This window comes from Papaver somniferum, unplaced genomic scaffold (genome assembly GCF_003573695.1).
Source record: "Papaver somniferum cultivar HN1 unplaced genomic scaffold, ASM357369v1 unplaced-scaffold_10, whole genome shotgun sequence".
In the NCBI taxonomy this organism is placed as follows: Eukaryota; Viridiplantae; Streptophyta; class Magnoliopsida; order Ranunculales; family Papaveraceae; genus Papaver; species Papaver somniferum.
Window position 1 is genome coordinate 786,113 of NW_020618825.1, and position 22,895 is coordinate 809,007.

Genomic DNA, 22,895 nt, shown 5'->3' on the forward strand with positions numbered 1-22,895 from the left:
AGTTTCAATTTCCACAACATAAAAATATTTATTGATATTACAATTTTCACTATCAAATACAATGCTAGGAAATAAATATTCAACATCATCATGATCCAAACAAGTAGAGGTCAAATTAAAAAGATAACTGAAGAGATTAACTATTTCCATCTCAATGTCTTTATCAAAAGTTAACCACTTACCAGTTTATCCTTCAGCATGCAAATAAAATTCTTTTTCCTTCTAACATGAGTAGAAGTATGGAAGAATTTTAGTGTTAAGATCCTCATTTTTAAGCCACTCAACCCTAGATTTCTGTTTCCAGAAAATCTCTTCCATGCTGAGCAGATTCAAATATTCATACAAACTGGATCATGTGATTGCTAGCATCGAGTGGGAGAAAAATCGAAATCATTTTGAGCATTATTCAACTTATTTAGAGTATAATCAATCCTGGTGTAAAGATTACCAAACACGGTCTTATTTCAATTTTTGGCTTCTTTTTGAAATCTATCAACATTCTCAAAGTAGTTTTGGTTATTATAGCTAGTAGGATTGTGCCAATTATTTATATTCCTTAACCACATCAAGAAATCTTTGGTCTTTGATCCAACTTTTTGCTTCTTTTTGAAATCTATCAACATTCTTAAAGTAGTTTTGGTTATTAGAAATTGGTGGGACTATGCCAATTCTCCTTACCCACATCAAGAAATCTTGGATCTTTGACCCACATGGCCTCTAACTTTAAAGGAATTTGTTTAAAATTTAATGTTCTAACTATCCCTTAGGAAAAATAAGATGTTTTCTGCCACTAAAAGTTCTAAGTTCTATTATGTACATAATATACCATTGGAATTTAATTCTACTTACACCGGTGAGAGAAATGCTCAATGAAATTTAATTCATGAGATGGGAACTCATACGGATTTATCTTGGGTGATAATGGGTGATTTTAATTCTACCCTTACAAAAATGAGAGGCAAAGCTATGTCACTCATACAATACCTTCTCATTCAATTATTACTTTTACGGTGGATTCTCTTGGCTTGATTTATATCTCTTTACGGGAATCCATATACTTGGTCCAATAGGCAGCATAAAGCTACTTTCAGTGGAACTAGACTGGATCGTGCTTTAGCAAACATTTTGTGACATCAAGTTTTTCCAAATGATATCATCCATAAACTTTTACCAATTGGTTATGATCATGCACCAATATTATTTTCCACAGATCCAACCTTATCTGATATTTCTAGGCATTTTCGTGGTTACGAGTCTTGGTTTTGGAATCATACTTGCAAGCCCTCTCATTAAATCTAAATGGTTGTCTCATAATAAAGATTATGCAACTGAAAATCTTACTCATAATTTGTCAACAACATTTGTTGATCTAAAGAAGTGGAAGCGTGAAATTTTTGGTGAAGCAGATTATCATATTAAACAATTCTAGCATCAATTGTTTGTGTTACATCAAGTTGTTGTCCCTAATTTTTTGGACAACTGAAAAGTTTAACATGCTATTGATAAATGGTATGTTATAAAGGATATAAATGCTTACCAAGATTTTTGTGAACATGTTATCCCTGAAAAAGCGGGGGTCTAACAACCACACCCAATATTTCGATTAGCAATCTGTATGGACTAACTCCAATATACTTTCTAGAAAATCAACTAGACAGTCAGACTCAATCAAGATAAAAGTATATCAAAGAAGTTTATATCTCAATCTCTCGATTTGATCTATACTCAAGCAAATAGAAATCTGCGAGTATTTATCAAATACTAGAGAGATAACTTGAATGGTACCAAAGACCAATATCCAAATGTCAATCAATTTAAATCAACAACCAAAAGGTAGCATATTCTAATTGATTGATTCTAACGCACAACCTGTGATATTTCAATTATAAAGATAAACAATATAATGCGGAATAGAAATAACACAGACACCAGAATTTTGTTAATGAGGAAACGGCAAATGCAGAAAACCCCCGTGACCTAGTTCAGAACGAACACACATTGTATTAAGCCACTACAGACACTAGCATACTACAAACTAACTTCGGTATGGACTGTAGTTGAACCCCAACCAATCTCACACTGATCCAAGGTACAGTTCTGCTCCTACGTCTCTGATCCCATCAGGATGCTACACACTTGATTCCCTTAGCTGATCTCACCCACACAACTAAGAGTTGCTACGACCCAAAGTCGAAGACTTGAAATAAACAAAACTGTCTCACACAGACAAGTCTATTGAAAGGATCAATTTGTCTCCCACAAATAATACCAAAGGTTTTTGTTCCGTATTTTGATAAATCAAGGTGAACAGGAACCAATTGATAATCCAGTCTTATATTCCCGAAGAACAGCCTAGAGTTATCAATCACCTCACAACAATCTTAATCGTATGGTAGCGAAACAAGATGTTGCGGAATCACAAACAATGAGACGAAGATGTTTGTGATTATTTTTTATCTTGCCTATCGGAGATAGAAATCTTAAGCCAATTATTACAATTGTACTCCTATGATATAAACAGCAAGATCAGATCACACAACTACAAGAAAGTAGTATCGGTCTGGCTTCACAATCCCAATGAAGTCTTTAAGTCGTTAACCCGGTTTGAGAAAAGAAAACCAGAGGTTAAAGGAGAATCCACTCTAGCTTACAACTAGTATCACACGTAAGGTGTGGGGATTAGGTTTCCCAGTTGCTAGAGTTCTCCCTTATATAGTATTTCAAATCAGGGTTTGGAATCAATGTTAGCTTAGTAACAAAGCATTCAATATTCACCGTTAGATGAAAACATGATTAGATTCAAGCTCATATTTATCAACCGTTAGATCGAAAACATAGCTTGTGATACACAAATGAAATGCACGTTTCTAGGCTCGTGTAACCGTACCCAAACTTGTACATTAGTTGGTTCAACAATAGTTAACCAAATGGTTAGACATATGATCACTTTCATATCAACCATATTCTTCTTCACCATAACTAGTTAAAATGACTCAAATGAACTAGTTAGAGAGTTGTTCAATTTCTTAGATCTTATGTAACTTCACAAGACACAATAAAAGAAAAAACGATTTGATTCACTTGAATCGGTTCATGAACTTTATATCCACGGTTTGCAAAAGCATTCCTTAATCAATATAAAGATGAGTTCAAGAACAATCGTTTTTAGACATAACCTACTCAAGTTCGCGGTCTGGGTTCGCGGATTTAAGTTCTCGGAAAGAGTTTTCAAACTCCAGCAGTTATTATCGGGTCGAGAAGTATCGTCAGTTCGCGGACTGGGTTCATGGATTGAGTTTGCTGAGTGAGTTCTTAAACTCCAGCAAATATTCTCGGGTCGAGAACTTCCGCCAGTTCGCTGACTGAGTTTGCAAACTGTGCAAACTTCCGGTTCTCTTGATCAACAAAGTTCGCAAACTTTGGTTCAAGGAATAGGACTTATACATATATGTGTTTCCACAACAATTCTTATATCCATCAATGGTTATATAATCTAAACTCTCATTTCAATCATTGAAACATTCTCAGAGAACGTTATATAGTTGTTATTCACAAACCATTTTTCGTCAGAGCAATTTTCAAAGTGATTGAAACATAACATGACTTTCGTCACTAGGTAAAGATGAACTTGGTTAAAACGAAAGCTTACCAACACATATTTCGAGAAATAGATAGGCGAGATAAACTCGGCTCGAAATATCAAATGTGTATAATCTAAGTCTATATAGCAAAACGACTTTTGTCTCAAGATAGGAGATAAATAGACTTTTGAGTGATAGATAAGTTCAAGTCTCCACATATCTTTTAGTCGATGAAGATCCACCGGTTCCTTGGGTAGTCCTTCGTCTTGTATGATGATTCGCCATGGAGTTCTTGAGCTCAACTACACTTTTTGATCACTAACATTGACAAACATGATTGAGATAGCAATGCATGCGAGTTCGACCAAGCAATGCTCTAACAATCTACCACTTTGTCAATTTTAGTGGCAAAACAATTAATGCATATAGAATACAAAAAAAGATAAATACATTTTTGAAGCTCCTATTCCACATGCCTAATCTTCAACATTACTCGAAATCTTCGTCACTTCCAAGTACTCCAATGATCCCAAAGGTTGTAAGTTTAACATCATCGTTGTTGAAAATCCGTAGCTATAAAAATGAGAAAACATAATTCTCGATCATTGTTATACAGTGTCATAGTATCATTACATAATATCAAAGTTAAATTATATCATAACTTTGACAACAATACTGTAGTGATATGTATCACTCCCCCTTAGTCAATACTCCATCTCACATGGAAACTACTCCCTCTTACATAATGATCCGAAAACCATATGTATTTGTAGTGTGAACTACATATTAATTCTCCCCTTTTTTTGTTAATAAAATTGACAAAGGTACAAGAACGGAATACTAATGAAATTTACGAAAGAGACATTTCATGACCAAAATACGCATATATAAACTTGTTCTTTAGATGCAATTATAAAGCCGAAGCTAAATGCATTCATCAAGGAGTTTAAAGATATAAGATAACCCCTACAATATTCTACAGCTGCACTCCCCACAAAGATTTGGCAATTAAGCACAAGTTCAATTAAGAACTGTCCCCCATAAAATGTCATTCTCGAAAGAACAACAAGAGCGACCTTAATTTCAAGAGAAAAGAAGGATTTCTTTGGATATAACAAATTACATACAAATATGAATTTGAATCCAAAAGTACTTAATTAAATTAACCACAATAGAACCTATGATTAATTTAATCGGAAATGTTCAACATAAGTGAACTTATGGAGACTCAAAATTACTCAATTAGATTAATCACAAGAGAACCCATAATTAATCTAATCGGAATACACAACCAAATTAACCACAAAAAGTAATCAATTTAATTGGTCATACTCAACATAAGAGAATCTATGGAGCAATGACTAAGTTAATCATGAGAAAACAATCAACCCAGTCAAAAATGCTCAAACATAAGAAAACTTACGGAGCCATAACTAAATAACCAAGCAAGATGATTAATTTAGTTGATTACTGCTCGACATAAAGTACCTCACGGAACAACAACTAAGCTAAAACAATAAATCAGTCGATAGAGCTCAACATTAGACACTTTATGGAACAACATAGTATATACACAAAAATGTGGATCGGAGATCGACTTAATACCGTGGAATAATCAAGGACTCATTCTATTTTCCATCTCGTATAATGACATATAATAGACATAATCCTTGCAAACAAAAGATTTTAACATATCTTCCATCAAATATTGACATAATAGGCTTAACTTTTGTATTTGTCAAAAGTTCATTCCTTCTTTTATCAATATGTGAATATCGACTTACGAAAGACTTTACTTTTGACAAGGTATGGGACAATCATAGTTCACAGACGTAAACACACATATCCCATAACAATATTGCAATATATTAAACCAAAAAGATTAATACTGCAAAAATCATCTTCCAAACAATTTTTTAGAATTTAAACAAATAAACCTAAAAACATGAAGATGAAAACGTTGGACATAGCTATGTGTAATCACAATCATTGCTATTCCAAACTCTAGTTATTCTTCTAAACAAAACAAGAAAAGAAGATGTACTAGGCAAAATAGAGATTTCTCAAGGCATCTACCGAAAATTCCTTCTCATTATTGAAAAACCCATTGATTATGGGATCATTCAATTCCTCCGAATCTTCAGAAATATCAGTTAACTCACTGAGTTCTCTTTTTAGATCACGCATAGTGTTCTTGGTTAGAGACAACATTTCTTCATAGTGAGTTATCTTTTCCAAAGAGGAAACAATTTGAGATTTTAAATTATTTCTCTTGTTGATGAAATCTTTCACCATGCCTCAAAAATTATTATCAAAATGACAACCAGATAAGAGACAGTCAGAGGAAGAACCGTCTCCATTATATGTAGCCTTCACTCTCTTCACCCTTGAGCAAGAAGTTCCTTTACACAGATACACGTTATCTGCTTAGACTGCATCCCTACTTGTGGTGCCTCTAGTTACAGGTGTTAGAGCATTGCTCGGTCGAACTCGCATGTGTTGCTATCTCAAGCATGTTTTTCAATGTTAGTGATCAAAACTATAAGTCTTGATTTCTAGTCTACTACAGCTAAGGTCTCGGACTAGGATAGAAAGTGTAGCTGAGCTCAAGAACTTCATGGCAATCATCATACAAGACGAAGGACTACTCAAGGAACCGGTGGATCTTCATCGACTAAAAGGTATGTGGAGACTTGAACTTATCTATCACTCAAAAGTCTATTTATCTCCTATCTTGAGACAAAAGTCGTTTTGTTGTATAGACTTAGATTATACACATTTGGTATTTCGATCCGATCTTACCTCGCCTATTTATTCTCGAAATATGTGTTGGTAAAGCTTTCGGTTTAGCCAAGTTCATCTTTACCTAGTGATGAAAGTCATGTTATGTTTCAATCACTTTGAAAATTTCTCTGACGAAAAATGGTTTGTGAATAAAAACTATATAACGTCCTCTGAGAATGTTTCAATGATTGAAATGAGAATTTAGATTATATAAGCATTTATGGATATAAGCATTGTTGTGAAAACACATATACGTATAAGTCATATTCCTTGAACCAATGTCTGCGAACTTTGTTTGTCAAGAGAATCGAAATTGTTTGCACAGTTTGCGAACTCGGTTCGCGAACTAGCGGAAGTTCTCATCCGGGAATATCTGCTAGAGTTTGAAAACTCACTTAGCAAGCTCAGTCCGCGAACTCAGTCCGCCAACTGGCGAAGTTCTCAAACCCGAGAATTTCTGCTGGAGTTTGAGAACTCCATCCGAGAACTCCAGTCCGCGAACTTGAGTAGGTTAAATATAGAGATGGGTGACCTCTTGGGAAGTCCTCGTTTTGATTGCCTTTTTTTATTTTATTTTGCCATTTTTTTAGCGGTTTTCCTTATGACTGCGAGACGAATAGTTAACGAAGGGATTACCCGAGAGAAAGAATGGTTTTTTATTGCATGAAGCCTGGGAGGGCGCCCGCCCCCGGTTTTTGGAATTCATCCGAAAACGTGCATTTAATTGTATATTTTAATAGTTTTTTATTAAAATACTACCAAAACGAGGTTGTTAATCCAAAATAATTGCACGAAAGGATTCTCCTCGCCATAACGTTTCCAACGATCCATCATTTGCCCGAATCGGACTTGCCACGAAGAATTAATAGCCGAATGGGGAGTTCGGACCAATACATTGGAGACGTGTTAAGAAGTAAACTTGGTAAAATATCTTCGTCAATCGATCATACCAGCACTAATGCACCAGAACCAATCTGAACTCTGCATTTAAGCGTGCTTGGGTGAGTGTAGTACTATGATGGGTGACCTCTTGGGAAGTCCTCGTTTTGATTGCCTTTTTTATTTTATTTTGCCATTTTTTTAGCGGTTTTCCTTATGACTGCGAGCCGAATAGTTAGCGAAGGGATTACCCGAGAGAAAGAATGGGTTTTTATGGCACGAAGACTGGGAGGGCGCCCGCCCCAGGTTTTTGGAATTCATCCAATAACGTGCATTTAATTAAATATTTTAATAGTTTTTATTAAAATACTACCAAAACGAGGTTGTTAATCCAAAATAATTGCACGAAAGGATTCTCCTCGCCATAATGTTTCCAACGAACCATCATTTGTCCGAATGGGACTTGCCACGAAGAATTAATAGCCGAATGGGGAGTTCGGACCAATACATTGGAGACGTGTTAAGAAGTAAACTTGGTAAAATATCTTCGACAATCGATCATACCAGCACTAATGCACCAGAACCCATCAGAACTCTGCTGTTAATCGTGCTTGGGAGAGAGTAGTACTAAGATGGGTGACCTCTTGGGAAGTCTTTGTGTTGATTGCCTTTTTTTATTTTATTTTGCCATTTTTTTAGCGGTTTTCCTTATGACTGCGATCCGAATAGTTAGCGAAGGGATTACCCGAGAGAAAGAATGGGTTTTTATGGCATGAAGCCTGGGAGGGCGCCCGCCCCCGGTTTTTGGAATTCATCCAAAAACGTGCATTTTATTGAATATTTTAATAGTTTTTTATTAAAATACTACCAAAACGAGGTTGTTAATCCAAAATAATTGCACGAAAGGATTCTCCTCGCCATGACGTTTCCAACGAACCATCATTTGCCTGAATCGGACTTGCCACGAAGAATTAATAGCCGAATGGGGAGTTCGGACCAATACATTGAAGACGTGTTAAGTAGTAAACTTGGTAAAATATCTTCGGCAATCGATCATACCAGCACTAATGCACCAGAACTCTGCAGTTAAGCGTGGTTGGGCGAGAGTAGTACTAAGATGGGTGACCTCTTGGGAAGTCCTTGTGTTGATTGCCTTTTTTTATTTTTTTTGCCATTTTTTTAGCGGTTTTCCTTATGACTGCGAGACGAATAGTTAGCGAAGGGATTACCCGAGAGAAAGAATGGGTTTTTATGGCATGAAGCCTGGGAGGGCGCCCGCCCCCGATTTTTGGAATTCATCCAAAAACGTGCATTTAATTGAATATTTTAATAGTTTTTTATTAAAATACTACCAAAACGAGGTTGTTAATCCAAAATAATTGCACGAAAGGATTCTGCTCGCCATAATGTTTCTAACGAACCATCATTTGCCCGAATCGGACTTGCCACGAAGAATTAATAGCCGAATGGGGAGTTCGGACCAATACATTTGAGACGTGTTAAGTAGTAAGCTTGGTAAAACTACCTTCAGCAATCGATCATACCAGCACTAATGCATCAGAACCCATCAGAATTCTGCAGTTAAGCGTGCTTGGGCGAGAGTAGTACTAATATGGGTGATCTCTTGGGAAGTCCTCGTGTTGATTGCCTTTTTTTATTTTATTTTTGCCATTTTTTTAGCGGTTTTCCTTATGACTGCGAGCCGACTAGTTAGCGAATGGATTACCCGAGAGAAAGAATGGGTTTTTATGGCATGAAGCCTGGGAGGGCGCCCGCCCCCGGTTTTTGGAATTCATCCAAAAACGTGCATTTAATTGAATATTTTAATAGTTTTTTATTAAAATACTACCAAAACGAGGTTGTTAATCCAAAATAATTGCACGAAAGGATTCTCCTCGCCATAATGTTTCCAACGAACCATCATTTGTACGAATCAGACTTGCCACGAAGAATTAATAGCCGAATGGGGAGTTCGGACCAATAAATTGGAGACGTGTTAAGAAGTAAACTTGGTAAAATATCTTCGACAATCGATCATACCAGCACTATGCACCAGAACTCAGCAGTTCAGCGTGCTTGGGCGAGAGTAGTACTAAGATGGGTGACCTCTTGGGAAGTCCTCGTGTTGATTGCCTTTTTTTATTTTTATTTTCCATTTTTTTAGCGGTTTTCCTTGTGACTGCGAGACGAATAGTTAGCGAATGGATTACCTGAGAGAAAGAATAGGTTTTTATGGCAAGAAGCCTGGGAGGGTGCCCGCCCCCGATTTTTGGAATTCATCCAAAAACGTGCATTTAATTGAATATTTTAATAGTTTTTTATTAAAATACTACCAAAACGAGGTTGTTAATCCAAAATAATTGCACGAAAGGATTCTCCTCGCCATAACGTTTCCAACGAACCATAATTTGCCCGAATCGGACTTGCCACGAAGAATTAGTAGCCGAATGGGGAGTTCGGACCAATACATTGAAGACGTGTTAAGTAGTAAACTTGGTAAAATTTCTTCGGCAATCGATCATACCAGCACTATGCACCAGAACTCAGCAGTTAAGCGTGCTTGGGCGAGAGTAGTACTAAGATGGGTGACCTCTTGGGAAGTCCTCGTGTTGATTGCCTTTTTTTATTTTTATTTTTGCCATTTTTTTAGCGGTTTTCCTTATGGCTGCGAGCCGACTAGTTAGCGAATGGATTACCCGAGAAAAAGAATGGGTTTTTATGGCACGAAGCCTAGGAGGGTGCCCGCCCCAGGTTTTTGGAATTCATCCAAAAACGTGCATTTAATTGAATATTTTAATAGTTTTTATTAAAATACTACCAAAACGAGGTTGTTAATCCAAAATAATTGCACGAAAGGATTCTCCTCGCCATAACGTTTCCAACGAACCATCATTAACCCGAAACGGACTTGCCACAAGAATTAATAGTCGAATGAGGGAGTTCGGACCAATACATTGGAGACGTGTTAAGTAGTAAACTTGATAAAATACCTTCAACAATCGATCATACCAGCACTAATGCACCAGTACCCATCAGAACTCTGCAGTTAAGCGTGCTTGGGTGAGAGTGGTACTAAGATGGGTGACCTCTTGGGAAGTCCTCGTTTTGATTGCCTTTTTTTATTTTATTTTGCCATTTTTTTAGCAGTTTTCCTTATGACTGCGAGACGAATAGTTAGCAAAGGGATTACCCGAGAGAAAGAATGGGTTTTTATGGCATGAAGCCTGGGAGGGTGCCCGCCCCCGGTTTTTGGAATTCATCCAAAAACGTGCATTTAATTGAATATTTTAATAGTTTTTTATTAAAATACTACCAAAACGAGGTTGTTAATCCAAAATAATTGCACGAAAGGATTCTCCTCGCCATAATGTTTCCAACGAACCATCATTTGTCCGAATCAGACTTGCCACGAAGAATTAATAGCCGAATGGGGAGTTCGGACCAATAAATTGGAGACGTGTTAAGAAGTAAACTTGGTAAAATATATTCGACAATCGATCATACCAGCACTAATGCACCAGAACCCATCAGAACTCTGCAGTTAATCGTGCTTGGGCGACAGTAGTACTAAGATGGGTGACCTCTTGGGAAGTCTTTGTGTTGATTGCCTTTTTTTATTTTATTTTGCCATTTTTTTAGCGGTTTTCCTTATGACTGCGATCCGAATAGTTAGCAAAGGGATTATCCGAGAGAAAAAATGGGTTTTTATGGCAAGAATCCTGGGAGGGCGCCCGCCCCCGGTGTTTGGAATTCATCTAAAAACGTGCATTTAATTGAATATTTTAATAGTTTTTATTAAAATACTACCAAAACGAGGTTGTTAATCCTAAATAATTGCACGAAAGGATTCTCCTCGCCATAACGTTTCCAACGAACCATCATTTGCCCGAATCGGACTTGCCACGAAGAATTAATAGCCGAATGGGGAGTTCGGACCAATACATTTGAGACGTGTTAAGTAGTAAACTTGGTAAAATATCTTCAGCTATCGATCATACCAGCACTAAAGTACCAGAACCTATCTGAACTCTGCAGTTAAGCGTGCTTGGGTGAGAGTAGTACTAAGATGTGTGACCTCTTGGGAAGTCCTCGTGTTGATTGCCTTTTTTTATTTTTATTTTCCATTTTTTAGCGGTTTTCCTTATGCCTGCGAGCCGACTAGTTAGCGAAGGGATTACCCGAGAGAAAGAATGGGTTTTTATGGAAAGAAGCCTGGGAGGGCGCTCGCCCCCTGTTTTTGGAATTCATCCAAAAACGTGCATTTAATTGAATATTTTAATAGTTTTTTATTAAAATACTACCAAAACGAGGTTGTTAATCCTAAATAATTGCACGAAAGGATTCTCCTCGCCATAACGTTTCCAACGAACCATCATTTTCCCGAATCGGACTTGCCACGAAGAATTAATAGCCGAATGGGGAGTTCGGACCAATACATTTGAGCCGTGTTAAGTAGTAAACTTGGTAAAAATACCTTCAGCAATCGATTATACCAGCACTAATGCATCAGAACCCATCAGAACTCTGCAGTTAAGCGTGCTTGGGCGAGAATAGTACTAAGATGGGTGACCTCTTGGGAAGTCCTTGTGTTGATTGCCTTTTTTTATTTTTTTTGCCATTTTTTTAGCAGTTTTCCTTATGGATGCGAGCCGACTGGTTAGCGAAGGGATTACCCGAGAGAAAGAATGGGTTTTTATGGAACGAAGCCTGGGAGGGCGCCCCCCAAGTTTATGGAATTCATCAAAAAACGTGCATTTAATTGAATATTTTAATAGTTTTTTATTAAAATACTACCAAAACGAGGTTGTTAATCCAAAATTATTGCACGAAAGGATTCTCCTCGCTATAATGTTTCCAACGAACCATCCTTTGCCTGAATCGGACTTTCCACGAAGAATTAATAACCGAATGGGGAGTTCGGACCAATACATTGGAGACGTGTTAAGTAGTAAACTTTGTAAAATATATTAAGCAATCGATCATGCCAGCACTAATGCACCAGAACCAATCAGAACTCTGCAGTTGATTGCCTTTTTTTATTTATTTTTTTGCCATTTTTTTAGTGGTTTTCCTTATGGCTGCGAGCCGACTAGTTAGCGAATGGATTACCCGAGAGAAAGAATGGGGTTTTATGGCACGAAGCCTAGGAGGGTGCCCGCCCCAGGTTTTTGGAATTCATCCAAAAACGTGCATTTAATTGAATATTTTAATAGTTTTATATTAAAATACTACCAAAACGAGGTTTTTAATCCAAAATAATTGCACGAAAGGATTCTCCTCGCCATAACGTTTCCAACGAACCATCATTAGCCTGAAACGGACTTGCCACGAAGAATTAATAGTCGAATGGGGAGTTCGGACCAATACATTGGAGACGTGTTAAGTAGTAAACTTGATAAAATACCTTCAGCAATCGATCATACCAGCACTAATGCACCAATACCCATCAGAACTCTGCAGTTAAGCGTGCTTGGGTGAGAGTGGTACTAAGATGGGTGACCTCTTGGGAACTCCTCGTTTTGATATTCTTTTTTTATTTTATTTTGCCATTTTTTTAGCGGTTTTCCTTATGACTGCGAGACGAATAGTTAGCGAAGGGATTACCCGAGAGAAAGAATGGGTTTTTATGGCATGAAGCCTGGGAGGGCGCCCGCCCCCGGTTTTTGGAATTCATCCAAAAACGTGCATTTAATTGAATATTTTCATAGTTTTTTATTAAAATACTACCAAAACGAGGTTGTTAATCCAAAAAAATTGCACGAAAGGATTCTCCTCGCCATAACGTTTCCAACGATCCATCATTTGCCCGAATCGGACTTGCCACGAAGAATTAATAGCCGATTGGGGAGTTCGGACCAATACATTGGAAACGTGTTAAGAAGTAAACTTGGTAAAATATCTTCGTCAATTGATCATACCAGCACTAATGCACCAGAACCAATCTGAACTCTGCAGTTAAGCGTGCTTGGGTGAGTGTAGTACTATGATGGGTGACCTCTTGGGAAGTCCTCGTTTTATTGCCTTTTTTTATTTTATTTTGCCATTTTTTAGCGGTTTTTCTTATGACTGCGAGCCGAATAGTTAGCGAAGGGATTACCCGAGAGAAAGAATGGGTTTTTATGGCACGAAGACTGGGAGGGCGCCCGCCCCAGGTTTTTGGAATTCATCCCATAACGTGCATTTAATTGAATATTTTAATAGTTTTTTATTAAAATACTACCAAAACGAGGTTGCTAATCCAAAATAATTGCACAAAAGGATTCTCCTCGCCATAATGTTTCCAACGAACCATCATTTTTCCGAATCAGACTTGCCACGAAGAATTAATAGCCGAATGGGGAGTTCAGACCTATACATTAGAGACGTGTTAAGAAGTAAACTTGGTAAAATATCTTCGACAATCGATCATACCAGCACTAATGCACCAGAACCCATCAGAACTCTGCAGTTAATCGTGCTTGCGAGAGAGTAGTACTAAGATGGGTGACCTCTTGGGAAGTCTTTGTGTTGATTGCCTTTTTTTATTTTATTTTGCCATTTTTTTAGCGGTTTTCCTTATGACTGCGATCTGAATAGTTAGCGAAGGGATTACCCGAGAGAAAGAATGGGTTTTTATGGCAAGAAGCCTGGCAGGGCGCCCGCCCCCGGTTGTAATTCATCCAAAAACGTGCATTTAGTTGAATATTTTAATAGTTTTTTATTAAAATACTACCAAAACGAGGTTGTTAATCCTAAATAATTGCACGAAAGTATTCTCCTCGCCATAACGTTTCCAACGAACCATCATTTGCCCGAATCGGACTTGCCACCAAGAATTAATAGTCGAATGGGGAGTTCGGACCAATACATTTGAGACGTGTTAAGTAGTAAACTTGGTAAAATATCTTCAGTTATCGATCATACCAGCACTAAAGTAACAGAACCAATCTGAACTCTGCAGTTAAGCGTGCTTGGGTGAGTGTAGTACTAAGATGGGTGACCTCTTGGGAAATCCTCGTTTTGATTGCCTTTTTTTATTTTATTTTGCCATTTTTTTTAGCGGTTTTCCTTATGACTGCGAGCCGAATAGTTAGCGAAGGGATTACCCGAGAGAAAGAATGGGTTTTTATGTCACGAAGACTGGGAGGCGCCCGCCCCAGGTTTTTGGAATTCATCCAATAACGTGCATTTAATTGAATATTTTAATAGCTTTTTATTAGAATACTACCAAAACGAGGTTGTTAATCCAAAATAATTGCACAAAAGGATTCTCCTCGCCATAATGTTTCCAACTAAACAATCATTTGTCCGAATCAGACTTGCCACGAAGAATTAATAGCCGAATGGGGAGTTCGGACCAATACATTGGAGACGTGTTAAGAAGTAAACCTGGTAAAATATCTTCGACAATCGATCATACCAGCACTAATGCACCAGTACCAATCAGAACTCTGCAGTTAAGCGTGCTTGGGCGAGAGTAGTACTAAGATAGGTGACCTCTTGAAAAGTCCTCGTTTTGATTGCCTTTTTTTATTTTATTTTGCCATTTTTCGTAGAGGTTTTCCTTATGACTGCGAGCCGAATAGTTAGCGAAGGGATTACCCGAGAGAAAGAATGAGTTTTTATGGCACGAAGCCTGGGAGGGGGCCTGCTCCAGGTTTTTGGAATTCATCCAAAAACGTGCATTTAATTGAATATTTTAATAGTTTTTTATTAAAATACTACCAAAACGAGGTTGTTAATCCTAAATAATTGCCCGAAAGGATTCTCCTCGCCATAACGTTTCCAACGAACCATCATTTGCCCGAATCGGACTTGCCACGAAGAATTAATAGCCGAATGGGGGAGTTCAGACCAATACATTTGAGACGTGTTAAGTAGTAAACTTGGTAAAATATCTTCAGTTATCGATCATACCAGCACTGAAGTACCAGAACCAATCTGAACTCTGCAGTTAAGCGTGCTTGGGTTATAGTAGTACTAAGATGGGTGACCTCTTGGGAAGTCCTCGTGTTGATTGCCTTTTTTTATTTTTATTTTCCATTTTTTTAGCGGTTTTCCTTATGGCTGCGAGCCGACTAGTTAGCGAAGGGATTACCTGAGAGAAAGATTGGGTTTTTATGGAAAGAAGCCTTGGAGGGCGCCCGCCCCCGGTTTTTGGAATTCATCCAAAAACGTGCATTTAATTGAATATTTTAATAGTTTTTTATTTAAATACTACCAAAACGAGGTTGTTAATCCTAAATAATTGCACGAAAGGATTCTCCTCGCCATAACGTTTCCAACTAACCATCATTTGCCCGAATCGGACTTGCCACGAAGAATTAATAGCCGAATGGGGAGTTCGGACCAATACATTTGAGACGTGTTAAGTAGTAAACTTGGTAAAATATCTTCAGTTATCGATCATACCAGCACTAAAGCACCAGAACCAATCTGAACTCTGCAGTTAAGCGTGCTTTGGTGAGAGTAGTACTAAGATGGGTCACCTATTGGGAAGTCCACGTGTTGATTGCCTTTTTTTATTTTTATTTTCCATTTTTTTAGCGGTTTTCCTTATGGATGCGAGCCGACTAGTTAGCGAAGGGATTACCCGAGAGAAAGAATGGGTTTTTATGGCACGAAGCCTAGGAGGGCGCGCGCCCCAAGTTTTAGGAATTCATCCAAAAACGTGCATTTAATTGAATATTTTAATTAGTTTTTATTAAAATACTACCAAAACGAGGTTGTTAATCCAAAATAATTTCACGAAAGGATTCTCCTCGCCATAACGTTTCCAACGAACCATCATTTGCCTGAATCGGACTTGCCACGAAGAATTAATAGCCGAATGAGGAGTTCAGACCAATACATTAGAGACGTGTTATGTAGTAAACTTGGTAAAATACCTTCAGCAATTGATCATACCAGCACTAATGCACCAGTACCCATCAGAACTCTGCACTTAAGCGTGCTTGGGCGATAGTAGTACTAAGATGGCTAACCTCTTGGGAAGTCCTCGTTTTGATTGCCTTTTTTTATTTTATTTTGCCATTTTTTTAGCGGTTTTCCTTATGACTGCGAGCCGAATAGTTAGCGAAGGGATTACCCGAGAGAAAGAATGGGTTTTTATGGCACGAAGCCTAGGAGGGCGCCCGTCCCAGGTTTTTGGAATTCATCTTATAACGTGCATTTAATTGAATATTTTTATAGTTTTTTATTAAAATACTACCAAAACGAGGTTGTTAATCCAAAATAATTGCACGAAAGGATTCTCCTCGCCATAATGTTTCTAACGAACCATCATTTGCCCGAATCGGACTTGCCACGAAGAATTAATAGCCGAATGGGGAGTTCAGACCAATACATTGGAGACGTGTTAAGTAGTAAACTTGGTAAAAATACCTTCAGCAATCGATCATACCAGCACTAATGCATCAGAACCCATCAGAACTCTGCAGTTAAGCGTGCTTGGGCGAGAGTAGTACTAAGATGGTTGACCTCTTGGGAAGTCCTCGTGTTGATTGCCTTTTTTTATTTTATTTTTGCCATTTTTTTAGCGGTTTTCCTTATGACTGCGAGCCGACTAGTTAGCGAATGGATTACCCGAGAGAAAGAATAGGTTTTTATGGCAAGAAGCCTGGGAGGGCGCCCGCCCCGATTTTTGGAATTCATCCAAAAACGTGCATTTAATTGAATATTTTAATAGTTTTTATTAAAACACTACCAAAACGAGGTTGTTAATCCAAAATAGTTGCACGAAAGGATTCTCCTCGCCATAATGTTTCCAACGAACCATCATTTGCCCGAATCGGACTTGCCACGAAGAATTAATACCCGAATGGGGAGTTCGGACCAATACATTGGAGACGTGTTAAGAAGTAAACTTGGTAAAATATCATCGGCAATCGATCATACCAGCACTAAAGCACCAGAACCAATCTGAACTCTGCCGTTAAGCGCGCTTGGGTGAGAGTAGTACTAAGATGGTTGACCTCTTGGGAAGTCCTCGTGTTGATTGCCTTTTTTTATTTTTATTTTCCATTTTTTTTAGCGGTTTTCTTTATGGCTGCGAGCCGACTAGTTAGCGAAGGGATTACCCGAGAGAAAGAATGGGTTTTTATGGAAAGAAGCCTGGGAGGGCGCCCGCCCCCGGTTTTTGGAATTCATCCTAAAACGTGCATTTAATTGAATATTTTAATAGTTTTTATTAAAATAATACCAAAACGAGGTTGTTAATCCTAAATAATTGCACGAAAGGATTCTCCTCGCCATAACGTTTCCAACGAACCATCATTTGCCCGAATCGGACTTGCCACGAAGAATTAATAGCCGAATGGGGAGTTCGGACCAATACATTTGAGACGTGTTAAGTAGTAAACTTGGTAAAATATCTTCAGTTATCGATCATACCAGCACTAAAGCACCAGAACCAATCTGAACTCTGCATTTAAGCATGCTTGGGTGAGAGTAGTACTAAGATGGGTGACCTCTTGGGAAGTCCTCGTGTTGATTGCCTTTTTTTATTTTTATTTTCCATTTTTTTTAGCGGTTTTCCTTATGGCTGCGAGCCGAATAGTTAGCGAAGGGATTACCCAAGAGAAAGAATGGGTTTTTATGGCACGAAGCCTAGGAGGGCGCGCGCCCCAAGTTTTTGGAATTCATCCAAAAACGTGCATTTAATTGAATATTTTAATAATTTTTTATTAAAATACTACCAAAACGAGGTTGTTAATCAGAAATAATTGCACGAAAGGATTCTCCTCGCCATAACGTTTCCAACGAACCATCATTTGCCTGAATCAGACTTGCCACGAAGAATTAATAGCCGAATGGGGAGTTCGGACCAATACATTTGAGACGTGTTAAGTAGTAAACTTGGTAAAATATCTTCAGCAATCGATCATGCCAGCACTAATGCACTAGTACCCATCAGAACTCTGCAGTTAAGCGTGCTTGGGCGATAGTAGTACTAAGATGGCTGACCTCTTGGGAAGTCCTCGTTTTGATTGCCTTTTTTTATTTTATTTTGCCATTTTTTTAGCGGTTTTCCTTATAACTGCAAGCCGAATAGTTAGCGAAGGGATTACCCGAGAGAAAGAATGGGTTTTTATGGCACGAATCCTGGGAGGGCGCCCGTCCCAGGTTTTTGGAATTCATCTTATAACGTGCATTTAATTGAATATTTTTATAGTTTTTTATTAAAATACTACCAAAACGAGGTTGTTAATCCAAAATAATTGCACGAAAGGATTCTCCTCGCCATAATTTTTCCAACGAACCATCATTTGCCCGAATCAGACTTGCCACGAAGAATTAATAGCCGAATGGGGAGTTCGGACCAATACCTTGGAGACGTGTTAAGAAGTAAACTTGGTAAAATATCTTCGGCAATCGATCATACCAGCACTAATGCACCAGAACCCATCAGAACTCTGCAGTTAAGCGTGCTTGGGCGAGAGTAGTACTAAGATGGGTGACCTCTTGGGAAGTCCTTGTGTTGATTGCCTTTTTTTATTTTATTTTGCCATTTTTTTAGTGGTTTTCCTTATGACTGCGAGCCGAATAGTTAGCGAACGGATTACCCGAGAGAAAGAATTGGTTTTTATGGCATGAAGTCTGGGAGGGCTCCCGCCCCCGGTTTTTGGAATTCATCCAAAAACGTGCATTTAATTGAATATTTTAATAATTTTTTATTAAAATACTACCAAAACGGGGTTGTTAATCCAAAATAATTGCACGAAAGGATTCTCCTCGCCATAACGTTTCCAACGAACCATCATTTGCCTGAATTGGACTTGCCACGAAGAATTAATAGCCGAATGAGGAGTTCAGACCAATACATTAGAGACGTGTTATGTAGTAAACTTGGTAAAATACCTTCAGCAATCGATCATACCAGCACTAATGCACCAGTACCCATCAGAACTCTGCAGTTAAGCGTGCTTGGGCGATAATAGTACTAAGATGGCTGACATCTTGGGAAGTCCTCGTTTTGATTCCCTTTTTTTATTTTATTTTGCTATTTTTTTAGCGGTTTTCCTTATGAATGCGAGCCGAATAGTGAGCGAAGGGATTACCCGAGAGAAAGAATGGGTTTTTATGGCACGAAGCCTGGGAGGGCGCTGGCCCCAGGTTTTTGGAATTCATCCAATAACGTGCATTTAATTGAATATTTTTATAGTTTTTTATTAAAATACTACCAAAACGAGGTTGTTAATCCAAAATAATTGCACGAAAGGATTCTCCTCGCCATAATTTTTCCAACGAACCATCATTTTCCCGAATCAGACTTGCCACGAAGAATTAATAACCGAATGGGGAGTTCGGACCAATACCTTGGAGACGTGTTAAGAAGTAAACTTGGTAAAATATCTTCGGCAATCGATCATACCAGCACTAATGCACCAGAACCCATTAGAACTCTGCAGTTAAGCGTGCTTGGGTGAGAGTAGTACTAAGATGGGTGACCTCTTGGGAAGTCCTTGTGTTGATTGCCTTTTTTTATTTTATTTTGCCATTTTTTTAGTGGTTTTCCTTATGACTGCGAGCCGAATAGTTAGCGAACGGATTACCCGAGAGAAAGAATTGGTTTTTATGGCATGAAGTCTGGGAGGGCTCCCGCCCCCGGTTTTTGGAATTCATCCAAAAACGTGCATTTAATTGAATATTTTAATAATTTTTTATTAAAATACTACCAAAACGGGGTTGTTAATCCAAAATAATTGCACGAAAGGATTCTCCTCGCCATAACGTTTCCAACGAACCATCATTTGCCTGAATTGGACTTGCCACGAAGAATTAATAGCCGAATGAGGAGTTCAGACCAATACATTAGAGACGTGTTATGTAGTAAACTTGGTAAAATACCTTCAGCAATCGATCATACCAGCACTAATGCACCAGTACCCATCGAAACTCTGCAGTTAAGCGTGCTTGGGCGATAATAGTACTAAGATGGCTGACATCTTGGGAAGTCCTCGTTTTGATTGCCTTTTTTTATTTTATTTTGCTATTTTTTTAGCGGTTTTCCTTATGACTGCGAGCCGAATAGTGAGCGAAGGGATTACCCGAGAGAAAGAATGGGTTTTTATGGCACGAAGCCTGGGAGGGCGCTGGCCCCATGTTTTTGGAATTCATCCAATAACGTGCATTTAATTGAATATTTTTATAGTTTTTTATTAAAATACTACCAAAACGAGGTTGTTAATCCAAAATAATTGCACGAAAGGATTCTCCTCGCCATAATTTTTCCAACGAACCATCATTTTCCCGAATCAGACTTGCCACGAAGAATTAATAGCCGAATGGGGAGTTCGGACCAATACCTTGGAGACGTGTTAAGAAGTAAACTTGGTAAAAATATCTTCGGCAATCGATCATACCAGCACTAATGCACCAGAACCCATCAGAACTCTGCAGTTAAGCGTGCTTGGGCGAGAGTAGTACTAAGATGGGTGGCCTCTTGGGAAGTCCTTGTGTTGATTGCCTTTTTTTATTTTATTTTTCCTTTTTTTTAGTGGTTTTCCTTATGACTGCGAGCCGAATAGTTAGCGAAGGGATTATCCGAGAGAAAGAATGGGTTTTTATGGCATGAAGTCTGGGAGGGCGCCCGCCCCCGGTTTTTGGAATTCATCCAATAACGTGCATTTAATTGAATATTTTAATAGTTTTTTATTAAAATACTAACAAAACGAGGTTGTTATTCCAAAATAATTGCACGAAAGGATTCTCCTCTCCATAATGTTTCCAACGAACCATCATTCTCCCGAATCGGACTTTCCACGAAGAATTAATAGCCGAATGGGGAGTTCGGACCAATACATTGGAGACGTGTTAAGAAGTAAACTTGGTAAAATATCTTCGCCAATCGATCATACCAGCACTAATGTACCAGAACCCATCAGAACTCTGCAGTTAAGCTTACTACTACTAGTAGTAGAAGTACTAAGATGGGTGACCTCTTGGGAAATCCTCGTTTTGATTGCCTTTTTTATTTTATTTTGCCATTTTTTTAGCGGTTTTTCTTATGACTGCGAACCGAATAGTTAGCGAAGGGATTACCCGAGAGAAAGAATGGGTTTTTATGGCATGAAGCCTTGGAGAGCGCGCTCCCCAGGTTTTTGGAATTCATCCAAAAACGTGCATTTAATTGAATATTTTAATAGTTTTTATTAAAATACTACCAAAACGAGGTTGTTAATCCAAAATAATTGCACGAAAGGATTCTCCTTGCCATAACGTTTCCAACGAACCATCATTTGTCTGAATCGAACTTGCCACGAAGAATTAATAGCCGAATGGGGAGTTCGGACCAATACATTGGAGACGTGTTAAGTAGTGAACATGGTAAAATAACTTCAGCAATCGATCATGCGAGTAGTAATGCACCAGAACCCATCAGAATTCTGCAGTTAAGCGTGTTTGTGAGAGAGTAGTACTAAGATGGGTGACCTCTTGGGAAGTCCTTGTGTTGATTGCCTTTTTTTATTTTATTTTGCCATTTTTTTAGTGGTTTTCCTTATGACTGCGAGCCGAATAGTTAGCGAACGGATTACCCGAGAGAAAGAATTGGTTTTTATGGCATGAAGTCTGGGAGGGCTCCCGCCCCCGGTTTTTGGAATTCATCCAAAAACGTGCATTTAATTGAATATTTTAATAATTTTTTATTAAAATACTACCAAAACGGGGTTGTTAATCCAAAATAATTGCACGAAAGGATTCTCCTCGCCATAACGTTTCCAACGAACCATCATTTGCCTGAATTGGACTTGCCACGAAGAATTAATAGCCGAATGAGGAGTTCAGACCAATACATTAGAGACGTGTTATGTAGTAAACTTGGTAAAATACCTTCAGCAATCGATCATACCAGCACTAATGCACCAGTACCCATCAGAACTCTGCAGTTAAGCGTGCTTGGGCGATAATAGTACTAAGATGGCTGACATCTTGGGAAGTCCTCGTTTTGATTCCCTTTTTTTATTTTATTTTGCTATTTTTTTAGCGGTTTTCCTTATGACTGCGAGCCGAATAGTGAGCGAAGGGATTACCCGAGAGAAAGAATGGGTTTTTATGGCACGAAGCCTGGGAGGGCGCTGGCCCCAGGTTTTTGGAATTCATCCAATAACGTGCATTTAATTGAATATTTTTATAGTTTTTTATTAAAATACTACCAAAACGAGGTTGTTAATCCAAAATAATTGCACGAAAGGATTCTCCTCGCCATAATTTTTCCAACGAACCATCATTTTCCCGAATCAGACTTGCCACGAAGAATTAATAACCGAATGGGGAGTTCGGACCAATACCTTGGAGACGTGTTAAGAAGTAAACTTGGTAAAATATCTTCGGCAATCGATCATACCAGCACTAATGCACCAGAACCCATTAGAACTCTGCAGTTAAGCGTGCTTGGGTGAGAGTAGTACTAAGATGGGTGACCTCTTGGGAAGTCCTTGTGTTGATTGCCTTTTTTTATTTTATTTTGCCATTTTTTTAGTGGTTTTCCTTATGACTGCGAGCCGAATAGTTAGCGAACGGATTACCCGAGAGAAAGAATTGGTTTTTATGGCATGAAGTCTGGGAGGGCTCCCGCCCCCGGTTTTTGGAATTCATCCAAAAACGTGCATTTAATTGAATATTTTAATAATTTTTTATTAAAATACTACCAAAACGGGGTTGTTAATCCAA

General features: G+C 38.3%; 12 non-coding genes and 18 pseudogenes across 12 annotated transcripts; all 30 read left to right on the forward strand.

The window, feature by feature from the left end:
• Positions 1-7,301: 7,301 nt before the first annotated feature.
• LOC113327255 lies at positions 7,302-7,420 on the forward strand (annotated as a pseudogene).
• A 374-nt stretch (positions 7,421-7,794) lies between these two features.
• On the forward strand, positions 7,795-7,913 carry LOC113327231. The gene has a single exon (XR_003348895.1). It is a non-coding gene; the product is annotated as a 5S ribosomal RNA (ribosomal RNA).
• A 376-nt stretch (positions 7,914-8,289) lies between these two features.
• On the forward strand, positions 8,290-8,398 carry LOC113327330 (annotated as a pseudogene).
• Positions 8,399-8,774: 376 nt separating this feature from the next.
• On the forward strand, positions 8,775-8,893 carry LOC113327107. The gene has a single exon (XR_003348767.1). It is a non-coding gene; the product is annotated as a 5S ribosomal RNA (ribosomal RNA).
• Positions 8,894-9,270: 377 nt separating this feature from the next.
• LOC113327407 lies at positions 9,271-9,378 on the forward strand (annotated as a pseudogene).
• Positions 9,379-9,754: 376 nt separating this feature from the next.
• On the forward strand, positions 9,755-9,862 carry LOC113327350 (annotated as a pseudogene).
• Positions 9,863-10,239: 377 nt separating this feature from the next.
• On the forward strand, positions 10,240-10,358 carry LOC113327179. The gene has a single exon (XR_003348840.1). It is a non-coding gene; the product is annotated as a 5S ribosomal RNA (ribosomal RNA).
• A 376-nt stretch (positions 10,359-10,734) lies between these two features.
• On the forward strand, positions 10,735-10,853 carry LOC113327130. The gene has a single exon (XR_003348792.1). It is a non-coding gene; the product is annotated as a 5S ribosomal RNA (ribosomal RNA).
• Positions 10,854-11,228: 375 nt separating this feature from the next.
• On the forward strand, positions 11,229-11,347 carry LOC113327201. The gene has a single exon (XR_003348863.1). It is a non-coding gene; the product is annotated as a 5S ribosomal RNA (ribosomal RNA).
• A 376-nt stretch (positions 11,348-11,723) lies between these two features.
• LOC113327036 lies at positions 11,724-11,842 on the forward strand. The gene has a single exon (XR_003348696.1). It is a non-coding gene; the product is annotated as a 5S ribosomal RNA (ribosomal RNA).
• Positions 11,843-12,653: 811 nt separating this feature from the next.
• On the forward strand, positions 12,654-12,772 carry LOC113327355 (annotated as a pseudogene).
• Positions 12,773-13,147: 375 nt separating this feature from the next.
• On the forward strand, positions 13,148-13,267 carry LOC113327291 (annotated as a pseudogene).
• Positions 13,268-13,641: 374 nt separating this feature from the next.
• LOC113327281 lies at positions 13,642-13,760 on the forward strand (annotated as a pseudogene).
• A 373-nt stretch (positions 13,761-14,133) lies between these two features.
• Positions 14,134-14,252, forward strand: LOC113327314 (annotated as a pseudogene).
• Positions 14,253-14,629: 377 nt separating this feature from the next.
• On the forward strand, positions 14,630-14,748 carry LOC113327326 (annotated as a pseudogene).
• A 378-nt stretch (positions 14,749-15,126) lies between these two features.
• On the forward strand, positions 15,127-15,245 carry LOC113327322 (annotated as a pseudogene).
• Positions 15,246-15,621: 376 nt separating this feature from the next.
• On the forward strand, positions 15,622-15,740 carry LOC113327293 (annotated as a pseudogene).
• A 376-nt stretch (positions 15,741-16,116) lies between these two features.
• LOC113327346 lies at positions 16,117-16,235 on the forward strand (annotated as a pseudogene).
• Positions 16,236-16,612: 377 nt separating this feature from the next.
• Positions 16,613-16,731, forward strand: LOC113327356. Its single transcript, XR_003348928.1, has one exon. It is a non-coding gene; the product is annotated as a 5S ribosomal RNA (ribosomal RNA).
• Positions 16,732-17,106: 375 nt separating this feature from the next.
• On the forward strand, positions 17,107-17,225 carry LOC113327193. Its single transcript, XR_003348853.1, has one exon. It is a non-coding gene; the product is annotated as a 5S ribosomal RNA (ribosomal RNA).
• Positions 17,226-17,601: 376 nt separating this feature from the next.
• Positions 17,602-17,720, forward strand: LOC113327257 (annotated as a pseudogene).
• Positions 17,721-18,097: 377 nt separating this feature from the next.
• LOC113327279 lies at positions 18,098-18,216 on the forward strand (annotated as a pseudogene).
• Positions 18,217-18,592: 376 nt separating this feature from the next.
• Positions 18,593-18,711, forward strand: LOC113327052. The gene has a single exon (XR_003348711.1). It is a non-coding gene; the product is annotated as a 5S ribosomal RNA (ribosomal RNA).
• A 376-nt stretch (positions 18,712-19,087) lies between these two features.
• LOC113327367 lies at positions 19,088-19,206 on the forward strand (annotated as a pseudogene).
• Positions 19,207-19,582: 376 nt separating this feature from the next.
• On the forward strand, positions 19,583-19,701 carry LOC113327323. The gene has a single exon (XR_003348925.1). It is a non-coding gene; the product is annotated as a 5S ribosomal RNA (ribosomal RNA).
• Positions 19,702-20,077: 376 nt separating this feature from the next.
• Positions 20,078-20,196, forward strand: LOC113327384 (annotated as a pseudogene).
• Positions 20,197-20,573: 377 nt separating this feature from the next.
• Positions 20,574-20,692, forward strand: LOC113327216. The gene has a single exon (XR_003348879.1). It is a non-coding gene; the product is annotated as a 5S ribosomal RNA (ribosomal RNA).
• An 873-nt stretch (positions 20,693-21,565) lies between these two features.
• LOC113327389 lies at positions 21,566-21,684 on the forward strand (annotated as a pseudogene).
• Positions 21,685-22,060: 376 nt separating this feature from the next.
• LOC113327369 lies at positions 22,061-22,179 on the forward strand (annotated as a pseudogene).
• Positions 22,180-22,555: 376 nt separating this feature from the next.
• LOC113327334 lies at positions 22,556-22,674 on the forward strand. Its single transcript, XR_003348926.1, has one exon. It is a non-coding gene; the product is annotated as a 5S ribosomal RNA (ribosomal RNA).
• Positions 22,675-22,895: the final 221 nt, after the last annotated feature.